Below are 26,800 nucleotides of genomic sequence, written 5' to 3' on the forward strand. Positions count from 1 at the left end.
AATGGTATCTGGTGTTTCCTCTGAATTTTCTGGTTTTGCCATTAACCAAAACATTTGGCCAAGATTTTTTTTGTGATGAAAATACCCGAGGTTAGTAGGTTAATTTGTACAGACTTTCTAAAAAGACCTTTTCTTGCAATATTGATTTTTAAACATTTATACATGTACTGTGACTCAGAAATTCTGCTTCTAAAAAGGTGTTCTGAGGAAATAAATAAAAATAAATAACACATGCCAAGATTAGCTAAAAGGATGTTCACTGCAGTGTTGTTTATGACAGAAATAATTGGAAATAACCTAAATGAAGAGATACTGATTACATATATAAGGGCATGCTATAATGATCCTTGGATCCACAGGGTTCTTTGGTGGTGTCTCAGATGTCATAGTTCATTCTGTGTTGCAATGAAAGAACACCTGAAACTGGGTAATTTCTAAGGTAAAGAGGTTTTTTTGGCTCAGAGTTCTGCAGTCTGAGAAGTTCAACGTCATGGCCCTGGCTTCTGGCAGGCATTTCATGCTGTGTTACAACATGGTGGAGAAGCTCAAGGGGAAGCAGACACATGTTAAGAGAGAAACATAAGGGCCTCCTGGTTTTATAACAAGGCATCCATTCCCCTGAACTAAACCAGTCTCTCTAGAATGAGAACACATTCACTACCAAAAGAGCCCCATTAACGAGGGCTCTGCCTTCGCGACTTAAACATGTCCTACTAGGCCCCAGGAGTCTCCTACTAGGCTCCTGACACCATCACACTGGGGATCAAATTTCAACATGAGCTTTGGTGAGGACAAACAACCCATATCCAAACCATAGCAGGGGCAACAACTGAAGGGTAGGGAAGAAAAATAAACCAGTGGGAGACACAGCGGATGATGCCCTGGCTCTCACGTTCCTTTTTCAACCTCAAAAGCTTCAATTTTATGTCTTAGGCAGAATGGTTCCTTTCAGAAAATTAGTTCTGCTACCAAAAATAGTTGAAAAAGTACTGAATATTATTAGAATAGAAAGATTTTTACAGTACTTTGTAACAGGAAAAAAGCAGACTGTAAAACAGTACTTCAGTTTGATCTCATTTTTGTTTATTTATATACACATGATTTAGAAATACACATACATGAAAATTAGATGTAACAATGAACATTTTATTCTTTTGAGTAATAAGAAAAAGATTTTATTTAACTTTAAAAATATGTTTTCTATGACATCCTCAACATTTTATGTTTTTCAACCATTATGATGCCTAAGTCAGTAGTTACCTACCAATTCTTTACCTTAAGACTATAACTTCCACATAAGAATCTCAAAACTAAATGTTGTTCTTTCCATTTCAGAGCTAAAGAGACTGGGGGAGAAGTGATACTGTGAATTATCGTAAAATTGAGAAGCGGTCACAGAGACCCCGTTTTCTCACTTCTTCGAGTTATAATGTTTCAAGTATTGCCGCAGAGCCCTGCAGTTTTTCAAAGCTGGTTGAATCAGGTGGTAGATAGAAGGAGAAAAACTATGTTTCTGCAGTAAAAACATAAAATTCTTACATATTTTGTACTTACTGAAATTATAACAGAAAAAGGATGTTAATGAGGAATCAATACAACCAGAGACAGATGGCGAGGTAAGTGGAAACTGGCAGGCGTGCTGAGGTGCAGCAGTTGGGAAGAGCTGAGGGTGCCGGAGAGCAGGAGCTGATTAGTGAAGCATGCGTAGTGAGGGCACCTCGTTCAAGTATAAACGATCACGTGATGATGGTGGAGGTGATGATGACAATAACACTAACAGTTAAGAAGAGTGCAGTGCACCAGGCACTGTTCTAAGCACTCTATGTATATTAGCTCTTACTCCTTACAACATTGCCATGAGATAGAAACTACTATTAGTCCCATATTCTTGAAGAGGAAACTGAGGAACAGAGAGAAGACACAATGGGTGTCGATGCCAGGATCTGAAGTGCTTCACTCATCAGCATTCTAAATCTAAAAATACAAATGAGACAATATACCTTTCTTGAAGGTTAAAAATACTTTGCTCTTTTTTTTCCTTTTTTCTCTTTTCTTTCTTTTCTTTTCTTCTTTCTTTTTTCTTTTATTTTTTTAACACAGAGCAGCATAATGACAAAAGGCTTCTGATGCCAACAGACCTAGGTTCAAATTCTGGATCTGCTATTTTTCTCCTCTCAGAGCCTCAGTTTCCTCATATCTAAAGGGGACTAATGACACCCTCTAAGGTGCTGTGAATAAGATTTCCTGTCTAAAACCTTGGCCCAGAGCATGCTACAAGTAGGTACACAATAGATGGAAGCTGATAGTGTTAGAAAACGAAACAAGTGAAGGGATTTAATTGAACAATATTTTATTTTATTTCTTAAAAAAACAAATGGGTGGACCTAGGAATAAGCATGCTCTTATGGTGATTATTTAATCTATTGTCTAAGACAGGAGACTTTAAAGAGGAGAAGGGTCCTATTAATAATTATCTGAGGCTGGGCACAGTGGCTCATGCCTGTAATCCCAGCATTTTGGGAGGCCAAGATGGGCGGATCACCTGAGATCAGGAGTTTGAGGCTAGCCTGGCCAACATGGTGAAATCCCGTGTTACTAAAAATACAAAACTTAGCCAGGTGTGGTGGTAGGTACCTGTAATCCCAGCTACTTGGGAGGCTGAGGCAGGAGAATGGCTTGAACCCAGGAGGCAGAGGTTGCAGTGAGCCGAGATCATGCCACTGCACTCCAGCCTGGGCAACAGCATGAGACACCATCTCAAAATAATAATAATAATAATAATAATAATAATAATAATAATCTGGGATACTAGGTGATATGGTTCGGATCTGTGTCCCCACCAAATTGCATGTCGAGTTATAGTTCCCAGTGTTAGAGGTGGGGCCTGGTGGGAGGTGACTGGATCATGGGGGTGGAGTTCTCATGAACGGTTTAGTGGCATCCCCCAGTTGGTGCCGTCCTTGTGATAGCGAGTGAGTTCTGGTTGTTTAAAAGTGTGTGGCACAAGAGCCAGGCACTGTGGCTCACGCCTGTAATCCCAGCACTTTGGGAGGCTGAGGCAGGTGGATCACCTGAGGTCAGGATTTCAAGACCAGCCTGGCCAACATGGTGAAACCCCGCCTTTACTGAAAATACAAAAATTAGCCGGGCATGGTGGCATGCGCCTGTTATCCCAGCTACTCAGGAAGCTGAGGCAGGAGAATCACTTGAACATGGGAGGTGGAGGTTGCAGTGAGCCAAGATCACACCACTGCACTCACTCCAGCCTGGGCGACAGAGCAAGACTCTGTTTCAAAAAAAAAAAAAAGTGTGTGGCACCTCCCATGCCCCCTTGCACTGCTCCCATTATGTGAAACACCTTATTCCTGCTTTGCCTTCTGCTGTGATTGGAAGCTTCCTGAGGCCTCCCCAGAAGCAGAAGCCACTATGCTTCCTGTAGAGCCTGCAGAACGGTGAGCCAATTAAACCTCTTTTCTTTATAAATTATCCAGTCTCAGATATTTATGGCAGTGCAAGAATAGACTAATATAACAAGTGTAAACAGACTCTACCTTGGGCATTTAGGACATGTGATATATTGGTGAGCAATGGTTCCAAGCATATAACTAGGGGACCTTTTCCGGACCTTCCTCTGACCGTACTTCAGGATGGCCATTAGGCTAGAGTGGGAGGAACATCAAAGAGGAAACTCCCTAGGCTGTACACTCACAATCTTCAGAGATTGTGAATTTGCATTGCCTTCTGCTTAGATGAACTCTGTTCTTAAGAATTATCTCATCCAGAATACATGCTCCAGTACCATATGTTGTCATATGCTTCTCCTCCTGCTTTGTGGTCTTTGGAGGGAAAGACAATGCAAGCTAGTTTGTTGGGATGTGAAATTGAAACTCATGCCAGTCCTTCTTCAAGAGACCCTGCTGCCCTGGTAGCTATGGTGACATCATTTCTGCAGTGTGCTTCCTGAAAGTTATGGCCTTCTTGCACTGGTTTGCATACAGACCCGCTTTACCAGGCTTACAGACAGCACCTCTCATACACATCACAGGATCATGGAATATCAGTGCTTGAGGGATTCTGTAGTTCAAACTTTTCATTTCAGGCCCAGAGAGCTCAAGTGACAACTTAGCCAAAGCTACACACCAAGCTAAATGCAGAAGAACCAGAACCCAGGACTGCACTCATAACATACTGTTCTTTCTATTATTTTCCAGCCGCTTCCCTGAGAAATAGCTGTGCCAGCCTAAAATGTAACATAGTAATTCCAAAAATAACACATTATTTCAGACTTCTCAGGGTTATTAGTAGGAATTGAATATTCTTCTATTGTAGTCTATAGCATCCTTATAATTAGACATATTTTTCAGTTCTTACTGAGAGAAAATTAAATTTAGATTTATGAAGACACTTTACATTCTCTACATTGGTCAGGTAATAAGGAGACTAAGTAACACATGTGCAGCAGAGGCCAGATGATAAACATAGCCTCCAAAGTTGGGACATTTATTTCCCAACACCGACATAGATGAGTATACAGAAAAAAAACTATATCAGATATCGCAAGCTAGGGTGAGGATGCCAAAAAGAAAAAACTGATAAGCATAATCTGGTGGTTGGGGTACACAAATGAATAGCGACCTAAGTTCATTGGTTTCTATTGTTTAAATTTTATATTTTCTACCCTTTGTGCTCAGCATGGTGGTTTAGGATAAGACAGGAGATTGGAGGTAAAAGACAACTGGTTGAATGCTGGTTGATGGATCACTGGGTAATGTCCAAGAACATGTTTTAAAAGAAGTACTCTGCCTTAAGTTACACATTCCTTCCTAAATGGGGTAATCAGAGAAGAGAGATCTCTTAATCAGGGAATGAGAAAATAAAATATCAACAAATAGATTTGTTTGCAAGATACTGGGCTCCTAGACATTCTTGACCTTGCCCTTCTGAAGTGACTTTTTCTCTTCCGACAAAAGAAATTCTAGACCAGTTGCAGTGGCTCATGCCTGTAATCTCAGCACTTTGGGAAGCTGAGGTGGGAGAATCACTTGACACTCAGAGTTCAAGACCAGCCTGAGCCATAAGTGAGACCCTGTCTCTACAAAATATAAAGATGAGAAAAAATTAGCCAGGCATGGTGGTGCATGCCTCTACTATCAGCTACTCAGAAGGCTGAGATGGGAAGATCACTTGAGCCCAGGTTTGAAGCTGCAGTGAGCTACGATGGCTCCACCGCACTATAGCCTGAGCAACAGAATAAGACCCCCATATCTAAAAAAACTGAAACAAAATAAATTAGTCAAGGAAAAGGAAAGAAAGAAAATAAAAGAAATAAATGCATTTCAATTGGACAGGAAGAAGTAAAATTATCTCTATGGCAGATTACATGATCTTATATTTAGAAAATCTTGAAGATTCCACAAAAAACCACTATTAGAACAAATAAACACTTTGGGCAAGATTTCAGGATAGAACGCCAATATTCAAAAATCAATTGTATTTCTAGCAGTAAACAACCCAAATATGAAATTAAGAAAATAATTACAGTTATAATAGCATCAAAAGAATAAAATAGGAATAAATTTAACAAAAGTAGCGCAAGACTTATATGCTGAAAACTATAAAACAACGTTTAAATAAACTAAAGAAGACCTAAATACATGGAAAAGTATCTTCATGGGTGTGAAGACATAGCATTATTAAGATGTGAAAACCACTAACACTGATCTATAAATTCAATACAATCTCCAAAAAATCCCAACTGGCTTTTTTGCAGAAATTGACAAGCTGATCATGAAATTCGTATGGAAATGTAAGAGACCCAAAAGAGCCAAGTCAATCTTGAAAGATAAGAATAAAGTCGGAGGACTCACACTTTCCAGTTTTAAAACTTACTACAAACTGCAGTAATCAAGCCAGTGTTGTTCTGGCATAAAGACAGACATATAGATCAATGGAATACACGTGAAAGTCCATTTGCAGTTAATTAATTTGTAGTCATGGTGCCAGACAATTCAATGGGGGAAAGAATAGTCTTTCCAACAAATGGTGCTATGACAACTAAACATTCACATGCAAAAATAAAGCTGGATCCCTACATCACACCATATACAAAAATTACTCAAAATGGGTCATAGAGCTAAATATAAGAAGTAAAATTACAAAACTCTTAGAGACAATATGGGGGTAAATTTTTGTGACCTTGGATTACACAATCGCTTGTCAGATATGATACCAAAAGCACAAGCAAACAACAACAAAAATAGCTAAATGAAACTTTATCAAAATTAATAACTTGTGCTTTCTTTACCAAGAAAGTGAAACCGTGGAATCAGGGAAAATATTTGTAAATAATATACCTGATAGTAGGCTTGTAGTCAGAATATATAACTCAACAATTAAAGGAGAAATGACCCAATTTAAAAATGTCAAAGGGGCCAGGCTAAGTGGCTCACACCTGTAATCCCAGCACTTTGGGAGGCTGAGGTGGGCAGATCACTTGAGGTCAGGAGTTCAAGACCAGCCTGGCCAAAATGGTGGAACCCTGTCTTTATTAAAAATACAAAAATTAGCTGGGTGTGCTGGTGGGTGCCTGTGAAACTGGCTACTTGGGAGGCTGAAGCAGGAGAATCACTTTAACCTGGGAGGCGGAGGTTGCAGTGAGCCAAGATTTGAACAGACGTATTTCCAAAGAAGATATATATAAATGGTCAATAAGCACATGAAAAGATGTTTAATAGCGTTAGCCATTAGCAAAACGCAAGTCAAAACCTCGATGGGGAAAGAAGGACACGGGGAATTTATTGTTCATTGAGTATACAGTTTCTGTTTGGGAAACAGAAACAGTTCTGGAAATGGATAGTGGTGATGGTTGCACAACATTTTGAATGCCCTTAATACCATTGAATTGTACACTATAAATGGTTAAATTATAAATTTTATCTTATGTCTATTTTACCATGATGTCTTAGTCAGTTTGGGCTCCTATAACAAGAATAACATAGACTGAGTGGTTTAAGTAACAGCCATTTATTTCTCATAGTTCTGGAGGCTGGGAAGTCTGAGATTGGGGCCAACATGGTGAGGTTCTGGTGAGAGCCCTCTTCCTGATTTCCTCACATGGCAGGTGGAGGAGAAAGACAGGGGAGAGACAAACATTCAGTCCACTGCAAAAAATAAAAATTTAAAACCAGAAAGATATGCTACTTCATAGCCACTAGGTGGTTATAATCAAAATAATAAATTATAAATGTCAGCAAGAATGTGGAGAAATTGGAACCCTCATACACAGTTGGTGGGAATGTAAAATGATGCAGCCACTTACGAAAGTAGTCTGGCAGTTTCTCAAACAGCTAAGCAGAGTTGCCATATGACCCAGCAATTCCATTCCTAGGTCTATATCTAAGACAGCAGAAAGCATATGTTCACACAGAAAACTGTACATTATTGTTAACTGTAGCATTACTCATGATATCCCCAAAGTGAAAAGAACCCAGATATCCATTAATTGATGAGAGGATAAACTAAATGTGGTATATCCATACAATGGAATGTTATTTGGTAATAAAAAGGAATGCAGTACAGATACGTGCTACAACATGAATGGACCTTGAACTCATTATGCTAAGTGAAAGAATCCAATCACAAAAGACCACATGCTGTATGATTTTATTTCTATAAAATGTCCAGAATGGGCAAATTCATAGAGACAAAAAGTAGACAGTTGCCAGGAGTTGGAGGAGGGGAATAATAAAAATGATAGCTGATGAATACAGAGCTTGTTACTGGAGTACGAGAATGTTCCGAAATTAGATAGTGGTGATGGTCACACAACTTTGTGAATATATGTAAATTGCATCTCAATAAAGCTATTATTATTTTACAGAGGATCATCGAATTGAGTGCTGAGTAACCATGACACTTCCAAGGGCTTAACACCCTGTAATTAAAACTCTGCTAAGTGCATCGAAAGCAAATATTTTAGGTTTGGAAAAACCACACACCTGACATATTCATTTCTCTGCTGTAGGCCATTGTTCATCATTGCCAAGTGATTCACAACACTTTTCTCTGATCTCTTATTACATCTAAGAAGGAGCAGGTAAAAGAATGGAAACATGTAAGTCTCTGTGGGTTCTCTTATAAAATGTAGAGAAAACAGTGACGATCACACATGTGACTCACTGCTCCACTCATCCTTGGCTTTGACGAGGACAGAAAACCACATACTTGGGGAAACGAAACCGGGTACAACATAGCTATGGGTAAGCACAATTTGGCCAGAGAGAAGCAGTGTATGCGCATACTTAGGATGAAGCACGCACTCTCAGCATTCCCAGAGCCAACTACAGAAATCTCCAGGTAAAGTGATCTCCCTACAGGAACACAAACAGTTCTACAGAGATTTAAATTATAAGCAACGTGGTGCTCAGGAAAAGCCTCCACCAAACACCAAGATTTAACTGTGGTTTGGCATGGGAACAAAAGATAAAACTAAGCAAATCTTGGTGCTAAATGAGCTAACAAGAGTGAATGAAGCCTCTCTGCCACTTTGGTAGAATTTGTGATGTTTTTAAGCACTAAATATTACTTTAGGCAATTTTTTGTTAATAATGTCTTAAAATAAATAGACCCTAACATGGTTTTAGATGATTGAAGAGAAGTACTAGTTGAGTTCAAGGGTTTAAAATACCCTAGCACCTTTTTTTTTTCCCTACCTGCAACTTTGGGCAAATTACTTAAGCCCTGTGAGCCTGTTTCCTCATTTATAACATGAGGATAGCAATAGCATTGCCATCATGGGGTACTGAGGGGATTAAAGGAGGTACAGGCAGGTACAGTGTTCAGTACAGTCCTGGCACACAGTAAACACTCCAGAAATGAGCCCTCTTGAGTGGCAGTCCTCTTTCACTGGAGCAGGGATGTGATAGTTGGGTGAGTATCTCCTCCCTGGGGCTCTGGCTCTAGGAACCCATCCCCTTCAGGTTCTGGCCTCCTTAGCCTAGTTCTGGCCTCCTTAGCCAGAATTCCAACTGAATTCTGCAGGCAATGGGAAACAAGGAAGGTTTTGAAGCATGCAAAAGATGTCGTCAGATTTCTTTTAGACAAGGCAAACAGGTAAAAGTTGCAGTATGGGTTAGGGGGAAGAGTCTCCAGAATGTGATTGTAATAACTCAGGAAAGGAATGACTAGGGACAGAACAAAAGCAGTAGAAGTGACCTGGAAATGTAACAACAATAATGATGTTGTGCACCTTAAGAAACACTAATATTTACTGAGCACTCCTGTGAATCAAGAACTGGGCCAAGTGCTTTTAGGTGTCTTGATTTATTTAATCCTCACAGATCCTCAGAAAACAGATGAAGAAAAGGAGATTTTCAGAGGATAACCTGTAACTTGTATGAGGTCAAAAGTGACCAGGATTGGAACCCAAAGGGCCTGTTACAGGAGCTGCAGAAAAATGATGACAGGCTAGATTTCGTGGCGGAGAGAAACAAAAAGATAGGATGGAAAGGGAAGAACTTAAGGTAGATAAGATGCCAGAAACTGAATCAGGAAATATTTTTTCCCTCTCTTGTTTCTTGCAGCAAATAATTTATATTGTTCTCCAGATGTTTCACAGGCAAATATACTGTCTTTCCAACCAGACCATATAACCTACCTGAGTATGGCATTACTTATGTCTTAGTTACTATGTACCATATGTTCTCAATCAATAATTACTGGGCATCTACTGCAAGCCAGACCCTGGGCTAGGCACCAGGAACAGAAAGATGAAAAGGACCAAAAGCTTTCTTTGACCTAGGAGATTTATAGACCAGTGGGAGTGATAATGGATTTTGATGTGATATTACAGTACAACCCTAGTGTTATACATGAGGTGACCTGAGAGCACAGGTGTAAGAGCTTATCTAGATCCAACTGAGGAGGCCATGAAAGGATTGAACGGCAGTAATACTTGAGTTATGGATTAGCGTACACATTGGCATTCACTAGAGGAATAAACTGTAGAAGGACATTCCAGCCTGAAGAAACTACATGTGCAGAGGCCAGAGTTGCTAGGTGTTTGGGGTAAAAGACAAGTGAGAGTGAACAAGACAAGAGACAAGACGAGATTTCAAAGGAGCAGCCACTTAAGTGGCTGTGTGGTGGGAGATGAATAAGAAGTGGGGCAAGCTTGCAGATGAATAAACAAGTAATTCTGAAAGTTACAATTAGTGACCAGCCCGTACTTACTTGACTGGCTAGGAATAACTGATGTGTGGGATGATTTAACCTGAATGTTGACAATAGAAGCAAGATGTGGCTGCCTATGGTGGACTGCAATTCCTTATATGCATATCCTTTTCGACTTGACTTTGCTGCCTTCTCGTCAAGAGGTGGAGTAGATTTCATCACTTGGATCTGTAATCACGTAACTAGCTTTAGCAAGTGGGTCATTAGCAAATGCGATGCAAGCAGAAGCTTGAAAACTGCTTGCACATTGGCGTTTGCCATCTCCTGCTGCTCTCTGGGAATTCTTCCACCACTGTGTGAATAAGCCTGGGCTAGCCTTTTGGAGGATGAAAGACCTATCAGACAGAAGCCCTGTCCCAGCCATTCCTAAATAATACAGACGTGTATGAGTGATGCCAATGCAAATAATCTGGACTCAGCTAAGCTAGTCTAGATGGGAGGTGCCCACAAACCTCACAGAATAGTTAGAAATTATACATTTTATTACCTTAGCTACACTGAGTTAGTTTAGGCTCAGTGTAGTAACAGCAAAGAGGCCTCAGGTTCTAACTGTGGGGAGGATCTAGTATTGTCCTTCTCTCCAATCTTTATTAAGAAATTGTGGAGAGATACAGAGGGACTGATTTTTCCACCTCAAGGGGAAAAACTCTAGGTTATTGTCAGTTCATAAGCCTACATTGCACAAAGGAAGCTAACAGTTACCTATGGTCCCAGTAGAGAAAAGCTTAAACTTTTCTGCTTTGCTTTCTGCATAGTTAGGGTCATCTATTACTGGCATTTGTTGATCTGAAATATTTTGGAAGGGCATTGAAAGAAGTTTCACAACATATATTTCTCCTGATAGGAACAGTCAGGAACACTGATAAGTATAAAATAAATGTGAAGCATGCGTTGTCTCTCTGTTCCACTCCCCGCCCCTACACTCCACTCTGATAAAAAGAGTAGAGATAAAAATGTTAATTTTTGACAGTTGAAACTTTTTGATAACAAAACCAACTTGAGACTAAAAGTAAGATAGTATCTCTTAAATGTGTTTGCTTAAACACAGAGGGCGAAGACAGTGAGGTGTAATCTGCATACCTATCTCCAGGTTCTAAGACCTCAGTGAAGACTACCAAGAATCCAATTTGCATGACAGCAAACAGTTATCTGGGCCTGAGGCCTGAAAATCCAGGCCTGAGACACCAAGATTAAGGCTCTCCAGCAGTGAGAGGAAGCAGAGCTGGAAGTCCTAGTATTTACTCTCTTCAAACATTGCTCTCCAACTCACACATTGGGAAGGCCATTCATATCTCCAAACCTAACTTATACATCACCTCTTCAGAAGACTCCCTGATCATTGCATCCTAACAGAGTTCATAATTAGTTTGTGCTTCTAGTTTTGCACTTATCTGCCTGCTATATAAAGTACTTCCTTACATGTCTGCTTTATCCATTAAGCTAAGAATGGCTGCAGATTACAAGGGAAAGGGGGCTGTGTCTCATTCATCTAGCAAAGAGGTTGTGAAACAAGAAATAAAAAAACATATTTTCTGAATTAATAACTTAATAAATGAGGCACTCAGTAATGGAGAGTTGTGTTTTTGAATTAGAGAGTAAAGCTACTCAAATATCCTTTGGTATAGATGTTAAGAAACTTAAAGTTTCTCAACAGATGAAATAAACAGAAGGCACTCAATACTCTAAATCCTTGCTCTTCAAGATGTGGTCCACAAACCAGCAGCATCAGCATGATCTGGGAGTTTGTTGCAAATGCAAAATCCCAGGTCCTATTACAGACCTAATGAATCAGGATTTTTTAATTTTTATTTGTTTATTTATTTATTTTTGAGAAGGAGTTTCACTCCTGTTGCCCAGGCTAGAGTGCAATGGCACAACCTTGGCTCACTGCAACCTCTGTCTCCTGGGTTCAAGCAATTCTCCTGCCTCAGCCTCATAAGTAGTTGGGATTACAGGTGCCTGTCACCATACCTGGCTAATTTTGTACTTTTAGTAGAGACGGGGTTTCACCATGTTGGTCAGGCTGGTCTCAAACTCCTGACCTCAGGTGATCCGTCCACCTCGGCCTCCCAAAGTGCTGGGATTACAGGATTTTTAGTTTAACAAGATTCCCAGGTGATTCACATAAACATTAAAGGTTATGAGTCACTGATTTAATTAAGACAGTGGCGTTTGTAGTTGACTGTATATTGAAATCATCTGAAAAGCTCTACAAACTATTAATATGTTGGTCCTGTCTTTAGATATATTAATTTGAATGGTTTGGGACTTCTTTCCGACCTAGATAGAGTAAGAAAGACCTCATTTATCCTTATATCTTAAATGACAGAACAAAAACAGACAGAATATATAAAATAATGATTTTCAGATGGAATTAGTTATCCACTGCTGAGTAAAAAGTTACTCCAAAACTTAGCAGCTTAAAACAACACACAATTTTTTGTCTCACCATTCTTGTGGTTCAGGAATCCAGACATGTTTTAACTGGGTCCTTGGGCTCAGGATCTCTCATAAGGCTGCAATCAGGGCATTCAGTGCTGTGGTCTCATCTGAATGCTCAACTGGAAAAGGATCCATTTCTAAGCTCACTCAGGTGGTCGTTGGCAGGATTCAGTTCCTTGTGGGCCATTGGACTGAGGTCCTCTGTTACTCACTGGCTATTTGCCAAAGGCTACCCTCAGTTCCTTGCCGTCTGGATCTCTACAACATGGCAGCTTGCCTCATCAAAAGCCAGCATGAGTCTGCTGCAAGTTAGAAGTCATAGCCTTCTGTAACCTAATCATAGAAGTAACATCCTATCACACTTGCTTTATTCTATTTGTTAGTTGCTAGATCTCAAGAGGAGGGGGTTATATAAGTACAAATGCCAGTAGGCTGGTGTATTAGTCTGTTCTCACACTGCTCTAAGGAAATACCCAAGACTGGGTGATTTATAAAGAAAAGAGGTTTAGTTGACTCACAGTTCCTCATGGCTGGGGAGGCCTCAGGAAACTTACAGTAATGGTGGAAGGCGAAGGGGAGGCAAGCTGGGACTTCTCCCATGGTGGCAGGAGAGAATGTGAGTGTGCAAGAAAAACTACTATTTATAAAACCATCAGTTCTTGTGAGAATTCACTCACTATCATGAGAACAGCATGCAGGAAACTACCCCCATAATCCAATCACTAACATTCCTCAACACATGGAGATTACAGGTCCCTCCCTTGATCTGTGGGGATCATAATTTGAGATGAGTTTTGGGTAGGGACACACAGCCAAACCATAACAGCTGGGATCATTAGGGTCCATCTTAGAAGGTGCCTACTACACAGATGTTGAACAGCAGATATCAAGAGACTGTGATTCCTGACAGAGGGTAAACAAATAAGGTCAGCTAAATAATTGTACCAGTGTATTGCTTAGGAGGCAGTTTAGATTGCAAAGTTCAGAGATGAGGAAATCAAAGTTCAGTAGTCTCTTTGAGGTAAAAATACAGGAAGAGGAGTTCAGGGAGGCTGAGGCAGTAAAATATTGTTGGTCAAATTACTAGTTGCCCAGAGAAAAAGCTTTGAGATCTATAGAGGGGTCCTCTTGAGTCTTTGTCTGCATACTGATCTGTGTGTGTCTGAGCAGAAACTACCTGAGGTCAGGAAAATAACCATCAGGATATTTAGGCAGAACAATTTCCAGAGTTTATACAGAGCAAGAGTGGAAAGTAATCATAATCTATAAGGTGTAGGATGGAATCAGATATTCTTTAGCCCCATACTACTAAAGGCCACTCTTTTAATTTAACAAAACTTGAAAGGAAGTCTTTAAAAGATTCAACTGATTCCAAGTAAATTAGTTGTACACCAGGACAAAAATCCAACACTATTAAAAAGAATACCACAAAATCCAGTAATCAACAATGTAAAATTCACAACATCTAGCAATCAATAACCAATTAACAGGCTTACAATAAAGTAGGAAAATAAGAACTAAATGCATGAGAAAACTCAGTTAACTGAAGCAGTCTGAAATGACAGAGATGGTGGAACTAGCAGACAAGAATCTGAAAAAAAAGTTAGAGTAGCTATTATAAAGATGCTCTATATGTTTAAGAAGATAAAGGAAAACATGACCATGGCATGGAGAAAAAAATAATTATATAAAACAGATCCAAATAAACTACTGAAGAAAAAAATCTAACATCTTAAATAAAAAATACACTGTGTAGAATTAATAGTAAATAGACACTGAAAAGGAAAGAGCAATAAATATGAAAGCATAATAATGGAAATAACCAAAATGAAACAGAAAAACAACTGAAAAACTAAGAAGAGGGTAATAGTGACCTGTGGGACACTATCAAGTGGGCCAATATATGTGTAATTAGAGCCTCAGAAAAAAAGAGGGGAGGGAACAAAAAACATTTAAACAGGGGTCAAAATTTTCCAAATTTAATAAAACCTATAAACTTTCAGATTCAAGAAGTTCAACGAATTCAGGCAGAATGAAATAAAGAAACTGTACTTTGCCACATTAAAATTAAATTACTAAAATCAATTGATAAAAGTAGCTGGAGAAGAAAGATATTATATGAAAAAAGGGATAATGACAAGAATGATATCAAGCTTCTTACAAGAAACTATGCAAGTCAGAAGACAATGGTAAACCATCTTTAACATATGAAAAGAAAAAAATACCAATCTAAAAATCTTTACTGGGGAGGTGGGGATGGTTAATGAGTATAAAAAAATAGTTAGAATGAATGAATAAGACCTACTATTTAATACCACAACAGGGTGACTATAGTTGATAATAATTTAATTGTACATTTAAAAATAACTAAAAAGAATGTAATTGGATTGTTTGTAACACAAAGAACAAACCCTTGAGGGGATGGATACCCCATTCTCCATGATGTGATTGTTACGCATTGTATGCCTATATTGAAACATCTCATGTACCCCATAAATATATACACTTACTATGTAGCCACAAAAATTAAAAATAAAATAATTTAAATAAAAATAAAAAAATCTTTCGCCATAAAAATATCTTCAAATTTGAAAGCATACTACAGATATTTTAAACAACCAAAATTCATTACCAACCAACATGAATTATAAGCAAAATTAAAGGAAGTTCAATGATACCAGATGGAAATGCATAAAGTACTAAAGAGAGCCAGAAATGGTAAATATTTGAGTAAATATAAAATATTGCTTCTATCTCTATTTAAAAATCATATACAAAAAATATTGATGGCTTAAAGTAAAAAAGTATATATTCTAAACATGTAAAACAAACCATATGAAGAAATAAAATTTATAGCAACAATTACACACAGTGAAAGTACAGAAGTGCAAGTAACAGGTACAAGGTGCATAAACTGTATGTAAAATGGTATAATATTAATATTATTTGACATTGGTCTTTGATAAAATAAAAATGTATATTGTAAACATTAGAGTAACCATTAAAAATAAATAAAACAAACAGGTATCACTAATAAGCCAAGAGTAGAAATAAGATGAAATCATTTAAAAAGTATTACTCTAAAAGAAGACTGGAAATAGAAAAGAAATGAGTAGACAGAACAAACATAAAACAAATAGTCAAATATTATATTTAAGCCCAGCCATAGAAATAATTACATTAAATGTAAATAGACTAAGTACCTTAATTAAAAGGCAGAGATTTTAAGAAAAAGTAAGAGCAAGACCCAACTGTATGATGCCTTTACAAAAAAAAAAGAAACTAACTTTAAATGTATAGACAAAGATAGGTTAAGAGTAAAAGAATTAAAAATATTTATGATGCAAACACTAAGTACAAAAAACCAGAATAGCTGTGTTAGTATCAGCAAAATAGACTTTAGAGCAAGCTTGTCAAAATCATGGCCTATGGGCCACATGCAGCCTAGGATGGCTTTGAATGCAACCCAACACAAATTTGTAAACTTTCTTAAAACATTATGAGATTTTTTTTTTTTTTTTGCTATTTCTTTTTTCAGTTCATCACTTATTGTTACTGTTAGTGTATTTTATATGTGGCCCAAGACAATTCTTCTTCCATTGTGGCCTAGGGAAGACAAAAGATTGTACAGTCCTACTTTAGAGCAAGAAATAATACGTTTCGTAGTAATGAGAGGGTATTTCACAGAAAGACATAAAAATCCTAAAGGTATATGCATATAATAATAGACCTTGAAAATACATGAAGTATAATAAAACTGATAAAACCAAAAGAAGAAATAGATACAACCAAAATTATATTGGAGATTTAAAAATTCTAATCTTAGTCATTGGTAAAACAAGTAAACAGGAAATAACAAAGATATAGAAGACTTAATCAACACCATCAACCAATTAATATAATTGATTCTGTTTGAAACTATGTTTAATAGTTCATCCAATAATAGCAGAATACATATTTTTAAAGCACACATTGAAATTCACCAAAATAGATAATATTCTGAGCCCAAACAAGTCTTTAATAAACTGAAGTCGCATGACATGTGTTTTCTGACCACAAAAGAATGAAACTAGAGATGAATATCAAAAAGATGTCTGGGAAGTGGTCAAATATTTGGAAATTATACAATAGTTCTAAATAACAAATAAGGACAAAGAAGAAACTACAAGAGAAATGAGAAATAAATGGAATAAAAATGAAAACAAAAATATCAAAATGTGTGGGATGCAGTTTAAAATGTCCTTGGAGGGAATTTATAGCATTAAATGCTTATGTTAGAAAAGATAAAAGATCTCAGTTTAATTATCTAAGCTTGTCATCTTAATAAACAAGAAAAATAAGAGCAAATTGCAACTAACATGAGTAGAATAAAAGAAATAAAAAGACAAGAGCAGAAATAAATGAAACAAAAAGAAAAAAGACTGGAGAAAAATCAGTGAAACAAAAATGTGATTATTGAAAAGATCAATAAAATTGACCCAGCCATCCCATTACTGGGTATATACCCAAAGGATTATAAATCATGCTGCTATAAAGACACATGCACACGTATGTTTATTGCGGCACTATTCACAATAGCAAAGACTTGGAATCAACCCAAATGTCCATCAGTGACAGACTGGATTAAGAAAATGTGGCATATATACACCATGGAATACTATGCAGCCATAAAAAAGGATGAGTTTGTGTCCTTTGTAGGGACATGGATGCAGCTGGAAACCATCATTCTCAGCAAACTATCACAAGAACAGAAAACCAAACACCGCATGTTCTCACTCATAGGTGGGAATTGAACAGTGAGATCACTTGGACTCGGGAAGGGGAACATCACACACCGGGGTCTATCATGGGGAGGGGGGAGGGGGGAGGGATTGCACTGGGAGTTATACCTGATGTAAATGACGAGTTGATGGGTGCTGACGAGTTGATGGGTGCAGCACAGCAACATGGCACAAGTATACATATGTAACAAACCTGCACGTTATGCACATGTACCCTAGAACTTAAAGTATAATAATAAAAAAAAAGATCAATAAAATTGATAAGACTCTAGCCAGACTGATTACTTTAAAAATATATAACACAAATTACCAATATCAAGAGTGATCTTGTGAAAGTTAAAGGGATAATAAGAAAATGTTATGAATAACTTTTTACCAGTAATTTTGACAACTTAGATTAGTAGGATCAATTCCTTGAAAGATAAAAATAATCAAAGCTCACCCAAGAGGTAGACCACTTGAACAGTCTCATATCTAGAAAAGTAACTGAATTTGTAATTTGACCTTCTCACAAAGAAAATGTCAAACCTAGACTGTTTCATTGATGAACTCTACCAAACACTTAAGAAAGAAATAATACTGATTCTATTCAAGTACTTCCATTTTAAGAGGTCAGCATTGTTTTAATTTTAATACCAAAAGAAAAAAATTCAAAGAAAGGAAAAAAACAGAACTAATATCCCTTTTAAATAAAGGTCCAACAATAATAAATTTTTAATAAGATTTTAGTGAATTAAACCCAGCTATATATACAATGTGTAATATATCATGACCATGTGGGTATCATTCCAAGAATGCAAGGTTAGTTTAACTTTGAAAATCAATTAACGTAACCCACAATATTAGCAAAACTAAAAACAAAATGAAAAACAAACACATGATGATCTCAACAGATGTCAGGAAAAGATCTGACATAATCCAGCATCTAAGAATGATAACTCACAGTCAACTAGAAACAGAAAGGAATTTCCTTAGCCTGATAAAGGGCATGTACAAAAAAATCTACAGCTAAAATCATGCTTAAAATCATGCAGAAAGGCAAGAAAAGAAATAAAGGGCATATAGATTGGAAAGAAAGCAGTAAAATTACAATAGACAGTAGACAGAAATAAAATTTGCATTAGGAAGGAAGCAGTGAAACGGGCTATGTAAAAAGTCCTAAAAAATGTAAAAGGATAGCTAGTAATATAAGTGATTTTTACCAGGTTATAGAATATAAAGCTAATATACAAAATCAATTGTAATTCTAAACACTATTTTTTTTCTTTTTTTTTTTGAGACAAAGTCTTGCACTTTCACCCAGGCTGGAGTGCAGTGGCACAATCTTGGCTCACTGCAAGCTCTGCCTCCCGGGTTCATGCCATTCTCCTGCCTCAGCCTCCCCAGTAGCTGGGACTACAGTCATCCGCCACCATGCCTGGCTAATTTTTCGTATTTTTAGTGGAAATGGGGTTTCAACATGTTAACCAGGATGGTCTCGATCTCTTGACCTCGTGATCTGCCCACCTCCCGAAGTGCTGGGATTACAGGTGTGAGCCACTGCGCCCGGCCAATTCTAAGCACTATTAAGGAACATTTGGAAATTAAACTTAAAAAATCCAACAGCATTTATAATAGCACTAACAGATGAAAGACTTACAGATTAATTTAACAAAATATGTATAATATTTGTACAATGAAAACTGTAAAACATTGCAGCAAGAAATTTAAAAAGATGTAAAATGGAGAAGTATACCATGCTTATGCATTAGAACATTTAATTTTGTAAAGATGCCAATTCTTTCCAAATTGCTCTATAGATTCAATGCGTTCCCAATCAAACTCTCAGCAGTCTTTTTGTAGAAATACACAAGCTCTTTCTAAAATTTATAAGGCAATGCAAGTGGCTGTACCAGACGAAACATTTTGTAAAGAAAGATCAAAGTTGGACACTTTACACTAACTGATTTTAAGACTTACTACAAAGCTACAATAAGAAAGTATGATATTTATATAAGAATAGGCATTTAAATCAATGGATAATAGCAGAGTCCATAAATACACTCACTAATGTTACGGTCAACTGGTTTTCAGTAAAAGTACCAAAAGGAATTCAGTAGTGAAATAATCATGTAGGACAATTGGACATTCATAAGGAAAGAAAAGTAACTTGGCCCTTACCTTACGTCACCCATAAAAAATAACTCAGAATGGATCATAAACCTTAATGTAAGAGCTAAAACTATAAAACTTCTCAAAGAAAACATAGGAAAAATATTTGTGACTTCACATTAGGTAAAGATTTCTTAGGACACAAAAAGCACAAACTATAAGGGAAAAAAAAAAGTAAATTTGACTCCATTAAAATAAAAAACTGCTCTTTAAAACAGTGATCCCCAACCTTTTTGTCACCAGGAACCAGTTTCATGGAAGACAAACAGACTGGGGGTTGAGGGGATGGTGGAGATGATTTTGGGATGATTCAAGTGCAGTACATTTATTGTGCACTTCATTTCTATTATTATGTTGTAATATATAATGAAATAATTATACAACTCACCATAATGTAGAATCAGTGGGAGCCACCGAGTTTGTTTCCCTGAAACTAGATGGTCCCATCTAGGGACAATGGGACACAGTAACAGATCATCAGGCATTAGATTCTCATAAGGAGCATGCAACCTAGATCCCTCGCATGCACAGTTCACCATAGGGTTTGTGCTCCTGTGAGAATCTAACGCCAACACTGATCTGACAGGAGATGGAGCTCAGGCGGTAATGTGGTAACACAAGTGATGGGGAACGGGTATAAACATAGACGAAGCTTCCCTTGTCTGCCCGCTGCTCACCTCCTGCTGTGTGGCCTGGTTCCTGATAGGAGCATGGCCTTGGGGATTGGGGACCCATGCTTTAAAAGACACTGTCCTGCAAATGAAAAGGCAAGACACAGACTTGGAAAACATGTTTGTTAAACATAAATCTGTTAAATGCCTTGTATCCAGATAATATAGAGAGAACACTTACAATTCAATAATAAGAAGACAAACACCCCAAATTTTTTAAGAGTGGGTAAAATATTTGCAAAAAAAAAAAAAAAAAAAAAAACAGGACATGAAAAGATGCTCAATATCATTAGTCATTAGGGAAATGCAAATTAAAACAACAGTGAAATATCATTTCACACTCATCAGAATGGCTAAAGTTTAAAAGCCTGCCAAGTATTGGTGAGGGTGTGGATTAACTGGAACTCACATACATTACTGGTCAGAATGCAAAATGCAGTAGCCACTTCGGAAAACAGTTCGGTACTTTTGTGTAAAGTTAAACATACACTTACCATGTGACCCACAATTACCCTTAGGTATTTATTCAAGAGAAACAAAAATGTATGTTCGCACAAAGACTTGTATTCATATGTTCTAGCAGCATTATTTATGACAGCCAAACACCAATCCAAAGTCCATCAACTGATTTTATGGATGAAGAAATGATCATAGATGCATGCAATGAAATACTACTCAACAACAAAAAAGGAACAAAGTGCTGATACTGGCAACCACATCGATGAATCTCAAAAGCATTCTTTTAAGTAAAAACCACAAAAGACTATGTACTATATGATTCTACTTCTATGAAGTTCTAGAAAAGGCAAAACTGTGGTGACTGAAAGTAGATCAGTGGTTACCAGGGGCTGGAGTAGGGAAGTGGATTGACTAAAAAAACGTACAAGGGAAATATCTGGGTTATTGAAATGATCTGTTTTATGATTGTGGTGGTAATTAACTGCATACTTTTGTTACTATATCTAAGTTATACCTCATTCATGGATAAAAACTAATTTAAATGGTCTAGGGTACAGCATGGGCATGGGTGTTTAAGTGCTCCTCTCCCACGTGATTCTAATGTGCAGTAGTGGTAGGCAGAACCCCGGTAGTCCCTGACTCTGGTTTTTCTTGCTCTTGTGTAATCCCCTCTTTGAGTGTGGGCTGGACCTAGTGACTTGCTTCTGACAAACAGAAATCAGCATCAGCGATGGGATACCACTTCTGTAATTACATTTCTAAAGACTGCAGCGGTCATGTGACTGGTACTGTTGTGTCCTGCTGACACTGTTTCCTGCCCTGTTGCTTCTGGTCCTTGAAGCTGGCCCCCATGATGTAAGGTACTCTATGGAGAGGCCATACGGTAAGGAACTAAGTGGGGCTCTCCAGCCAAAACATCAGTAGGAACTGAGACCTCAGACCAACAACCCACAAGAAACTAAATTCTGCCAACAATCATGTGAGTGAACTGGGAAGTGGAGAGTCTTCAGTGATTGTAGCCTTGTGAGAGACCCACAGCTAGAGGATCCACAATCTAAGCTGTGCTTAGATTCTTGACCCACAAAACCTGTGAGGTAACAAAGGGTGATTGAAGCCACCGAGTTGTGGGGGAATTTGCTATTCAGCAATAACTGACGCAGCAGTCAAGGCTGATAATTGCTGATCTAAGTGTGATTTGTGAGGACAGAACTTCATCCTCTTCTATCATAACTAGCAGAATCATTTTTTAAAAAATGGTAACTGCTGTCCAGAGATTTGAGAATCTGCTGGAAGAAAGGAGACTGGAGGGCCTCAGGCTTCAGTAACTAAGTGGGTAGGTGAGGATTAGAATGAAGGACACTGCCGTTGTTATCTACAGCTTGATTCTTCCCTAGGGGTAGCCTAAAGCTTAGGTTTCTCATAGTTAAAAAGATAATTATTATTTTCATCACATAGCCATGAGAGCTGTCTTAAATTTCATTTATGTAAAACTCACCTTAAAATAAAGTGTACCCCAAATGAAAATGAACCAAGCAGAGCTGCATTCATTAATTGGACCCAACGTCAGTTTTACTTAACTCTGAACTGAATCAATTTGTATAAAACTAGTAGCCTCTTTGACTTCATTGATATTTTTTAAATTAACTATTAAAAACAAAACCCTGCAACATCACCATGTTCCTCAAACCTGAGGAGATGCGGATGCAGTGTTTTGCCAAATCATGGGTGGGAGGTTTAGCAGAACAAGGCTGGGGCATCCAGGAATTCCAGAGGCTCCTTGAAGAGCCTGGAGTAGCAGCCCTCACATCAGGACCCATGTGATGAGGGCACATCAGTTAGGAGCAAGGGATTCCTAATTTGCATCTGAGATTTCAAGGAAGGGCCTGGGAGAAATAGAGCCTAGAGAACAGTTATGAACAAATTAAGGGTTGAAATTAGGATCTATGAGGGAAATTTAAAAAGGGGTTGGAGGTAATTTTGCATGAAAAAGATAAAGAGTGACTGTCTTCAAATAAATTAAGAATAATTACTGATAGATAATTAACACTATTGCTTATTACTGATACACAAGATAGAAATGAGGAGAAAGGAGTTTAAATTGCCATAGTGAAGTTTTGTTGCACTGAAAGTAGAATTTATTGACCAGAAGAGTGATTAAATACAGATAAAAATCCAGGTTCTTAAAACATTTCAAGTGACACTGTATCTTCCTGACAGCAAAACATCTGGTGATAGTGAACATTTCATCCAGCTGACTGTCCTGTGGATAAAACATCTGTATTATAACTGGATTTGTTAATGGATTAACTGAACTAAGTAAATGTTTCATGGCTTCTGGGAAATTTTATCCAAATGATGAAAAGAAAATGAGTTGTTTTCTGTTTTACATTGTTTTGCAGTAATTTATGATATATCATTGGAATAACACTCTCCATCTGAGAGTGGACTCTTACGCGCTCACGTGGTAGATAGAGCTCCACCTAATTAGTCAAGTCTTTACAGTGGGATTTACTTAAATGATTCAATGTCTTGACAGTGACAATGTCTTGACAGAAAGCAGTGAATCACTGCTTTCTACCACCTACAAACCAAGTTGCCCAAGAGCTTACAGAAACCCTAAATGAGCTGATTTTTTTTTTTAGAGCTGAGAATGAAGGTATTAAGAATTCTCATATTTCAAACTTGTTGTCTTCTTGGATTAAGGCAAGGAAGATCTTTACTGAGGAATATTTTAGGGCATATGAAAGCTAAGATGAAGTTGGAGGGCTATCATACATCCAATCCAAATATGCTTCTTTTTTTTCCCCTCCCAGAAAGCTAGCCACCAAATAATTAAGGCAACGGTTTTCCAAGTGTTTTTCTTTTCTTTTCTTTTCTTTTCTTTTCTTTCCACCTGGTACTCATCTGAGTACCAAACCCAATCTGGTTTGGCATCTGTTTGCTTGTGTAACTGGTGATCCCGGATGGGTCTGTATCTCCAAGGACTGAGATGCACAGGAGTTTCAGGCTTTCAAGATGAAGGAACGGGACATGGAAGGTAGGAGTATGGCAAGATGTCTAGATATTAAGTGTTATGGTGTGGATTCAGTATCTACCAGTTGAAAAAATAGAAGTTTTACGCATGGTAGAGCCCACAAGTATTTGTTGATTACTTGATTCAGCCTAGTCTTTTGGCTTGATGAACTGCTTTTGAGCTTCAAAAGACTGGGGTGAGCCAGAAGCTCAAAGGTTTATTTCTTCATTAAGGCAAAGCAAAATGAAATGAAACAAAGAAATGTAAAACCTGTAATGAGACTTGGAACATAGACAGCTGCTTCAGGGCCTAGGAAGTGAAATGGAGCTCAGCCTTGGGCTGAAGGTGTTCTTGAAGTCTGGGCCATCTGAGGGCTTGGGGTGACTCCCAGGACAAGGAGGCTATGTCCAGTTGGAGAGTGTTCTATTACAAAGCAGTAGTAGCAGAAATAATGTAAGAATACCAGAGACAAGAAGAGACGCTGAACTACCGCAGCGCTGTGATTTCAATATTAATGTGACCTTGTCTCTATCCACAGACATCTGGGACACTAAGAGCAGTAGATAGAGAACATTGAAGCTGACAGGCTTCACGTCCATCTTGAACAGTGGTCAACATGTATTTGGTATTTGTAGTGTGAATCATCAATTCATTTCAGACATATTTACTGAGTGACTACTATGTGTCAGGAATTATGCTGGACGCTGATAGTCATTGGAATCAGATAGACTGGGTCAGGCTCTCTAAAGCCTCTCTATCCAATACAGTAGCCATTAGCCACACGCGGCTATTTAATTCAGTTCCTTAGTCACACTTGTCCCCTTTCAAGTACTCAATAGCCACATGTTGCTAGTGACCACTGGTTGGGACACCACAGATACAAGGAGAGTAGAATACAAGGTCCTACCCAGGTCGTAGTGCTGGACTTTTTCTTCCTGTTTCCATCACCCCCAGGGCATCAAAGCCTTCATTGTCTTTGAGGGTTGTTGGTGCTGTCATGAGTGTCTTGGACCATAGTACTAGCAGTAGGTGTCTTTGTGGATCATTTTGAATAGGTGTCAGTATAATCTTGAGACAGACAGAGGTCTCCTTGGCTGAGTGCACCATGAGTAATACGCAGGCCTCTAGAAAGCCACATCCTCTTTCTCATTCCATTTTTATGGTACGTACTCTGGGTATGGTGTAAACCCTCATACTTTCCCCATTAATTCTTAAAAAACAATCCGTATAAACAGATTAAACAATTAATCTGTTTTTAATAATTAATTGTTAGATTAAACACTTAATCTGTTTAATTTAAACAAATTTTTAAAAAGTTTAAAAAGCAAAAAACACACCAAGAACATTGACGATCTCTTGCTTTTCTTTTGCTCGCATCTTTCTGCTTGAGGCAGTGTGGACATCTCTGCCTGAAAGGAGGAAAGTCACTCACAAGGACAAGAAGAAAACAAAAGCACGAAGATTAATATTTCAAGATATTATCTTTCTACATCAAAATAGTTGAAAACATGGTTTTTGCCTCCAAGCTGCCTATATAACTGAGAAAACATGAAAAATAAGGACATTCATGAAAAGTTAATAACCATAAAGGATAAAGTAACAACATTAAACAGAAACGAAAGAGATGTCACCTGGCTCTACAGATTAATAGCAGTGGGGTGGTATAGACCCTAAGTGTGGCTTTTCAGGGAAACATGAGGATATCTGCAAGGAGAGGTGGGATTTCCGCTGGGGAAACATGATAAGCAGAAGTGTGGATATAGAGGGTAAGACTTGTTTGAGGTACAAAGAGCTTGACTGTCATGCAGGGTGAGAGGAACTAAAGCTGAAAAAGTAGGCTGAGGAAATATCCTGGAAGACGGTGGATGTCAAGGTGAAGAGTTTGTTCCTTATCCTGTAGAGGGATGGGGGTGGAGGTGTCATTGAACAATTTGAATGGGGAAGTGACATAGCTAAAGCGGTTTCATGACATTGACTCTAGCATTGAACCCTCGCAGCAATGTTTGGCTATTCGGATGTCCTGATGCCAAGGCAGGCTGGAGAGAGGAGAGTCGTTAGGAGGTGATTACAGGGAGGAGGCATGAAGTGACACTGGCTGAGAACAGGTTTGATGGTGTGACAATGACAGGGGAGCAATGAGTGTGCGTAGCATATTGAAGGAAAAATCAACAGGACTTTGATTCTTTGGAGCTGAGGGAGAGAGAGAAGTCAAATACACTATTAACTTGGGCAAATTACTCAGCATCTATAAAATAGTGATAATAGCTGTGTTTTACAGGTTTGCTATGTGATTTAATGAAAAGACCTTCATAAAACACAAGAAGTCTCTGGCATACAAATGTAATTTAAGTCTTTGGAACTCAGATGGCCTAGAACTGCCCTCCTCATTCCATCAGTCAGGATCCCAGAAAAGCAGATTCAGCTGGAGGCGCAAGACAAATGCCCCTTCCTTCCTTATGGGCCAGGAGATGTTGCACTTGCAGGACAGATCCACAATTCTGATCACTTCTTGCTCACGCAGGACTGATACCCTCTTAGTAGCACCCTCAGTGACGGTCTCAGGCCGGAACCCACTGGAGTATAATAAAACTTGCTGGAACATACTGGGACTCTCTGCTGTATTTTCAAGCACATCTGAGGTTGCAGGTCTCTTTTGTAAAGACTTCTGAGGCCTGTCTCATAACAAATAAAGGCCCATAGCACAAAATCCTGACGTGCTTGTCCCTGTTATTTCCCCAAACATCTAGAAGCATTCTATAGACCACCTCAACACCTGTTTTCCCTCTGTTTCTAATGATTCCTAATAAAATAGTGCTTACATTTTCATATACTGCATAAAGCCTCAATTAACACCTAATATTGATGCATATGCCTTAGATTTAGAACAAAAAATAAGAAAATGGTGCTACTACAATGCTATCATTTTCTAAAAAGAAAACAAGAAAATATAAGTAGGAAATTATTTTCTTCTATTATTTTGAATACCATGTATGAGAAAGGGATGCTTAAATTAGTAGAAAGCAAAGGAGCCGACGAATAATTTTTTTTGTAAA

This window comes from Chlorocebus sabaeus, chromosome 4, assembly GCF_047675955.1.
Source record: "Chlorocebus sabaeus isolate Y175 chromosome 4, mChlSab1.0.hap1, whole genome shotgun sequence".
In the NCBI taxonomy this organism is placed as follows: Eukaryota; Metazoa; Chordata; class Mammalia; order Primates; family Cercopithecidae; genus Chlorocebus; species Chlorocebus sabaeus.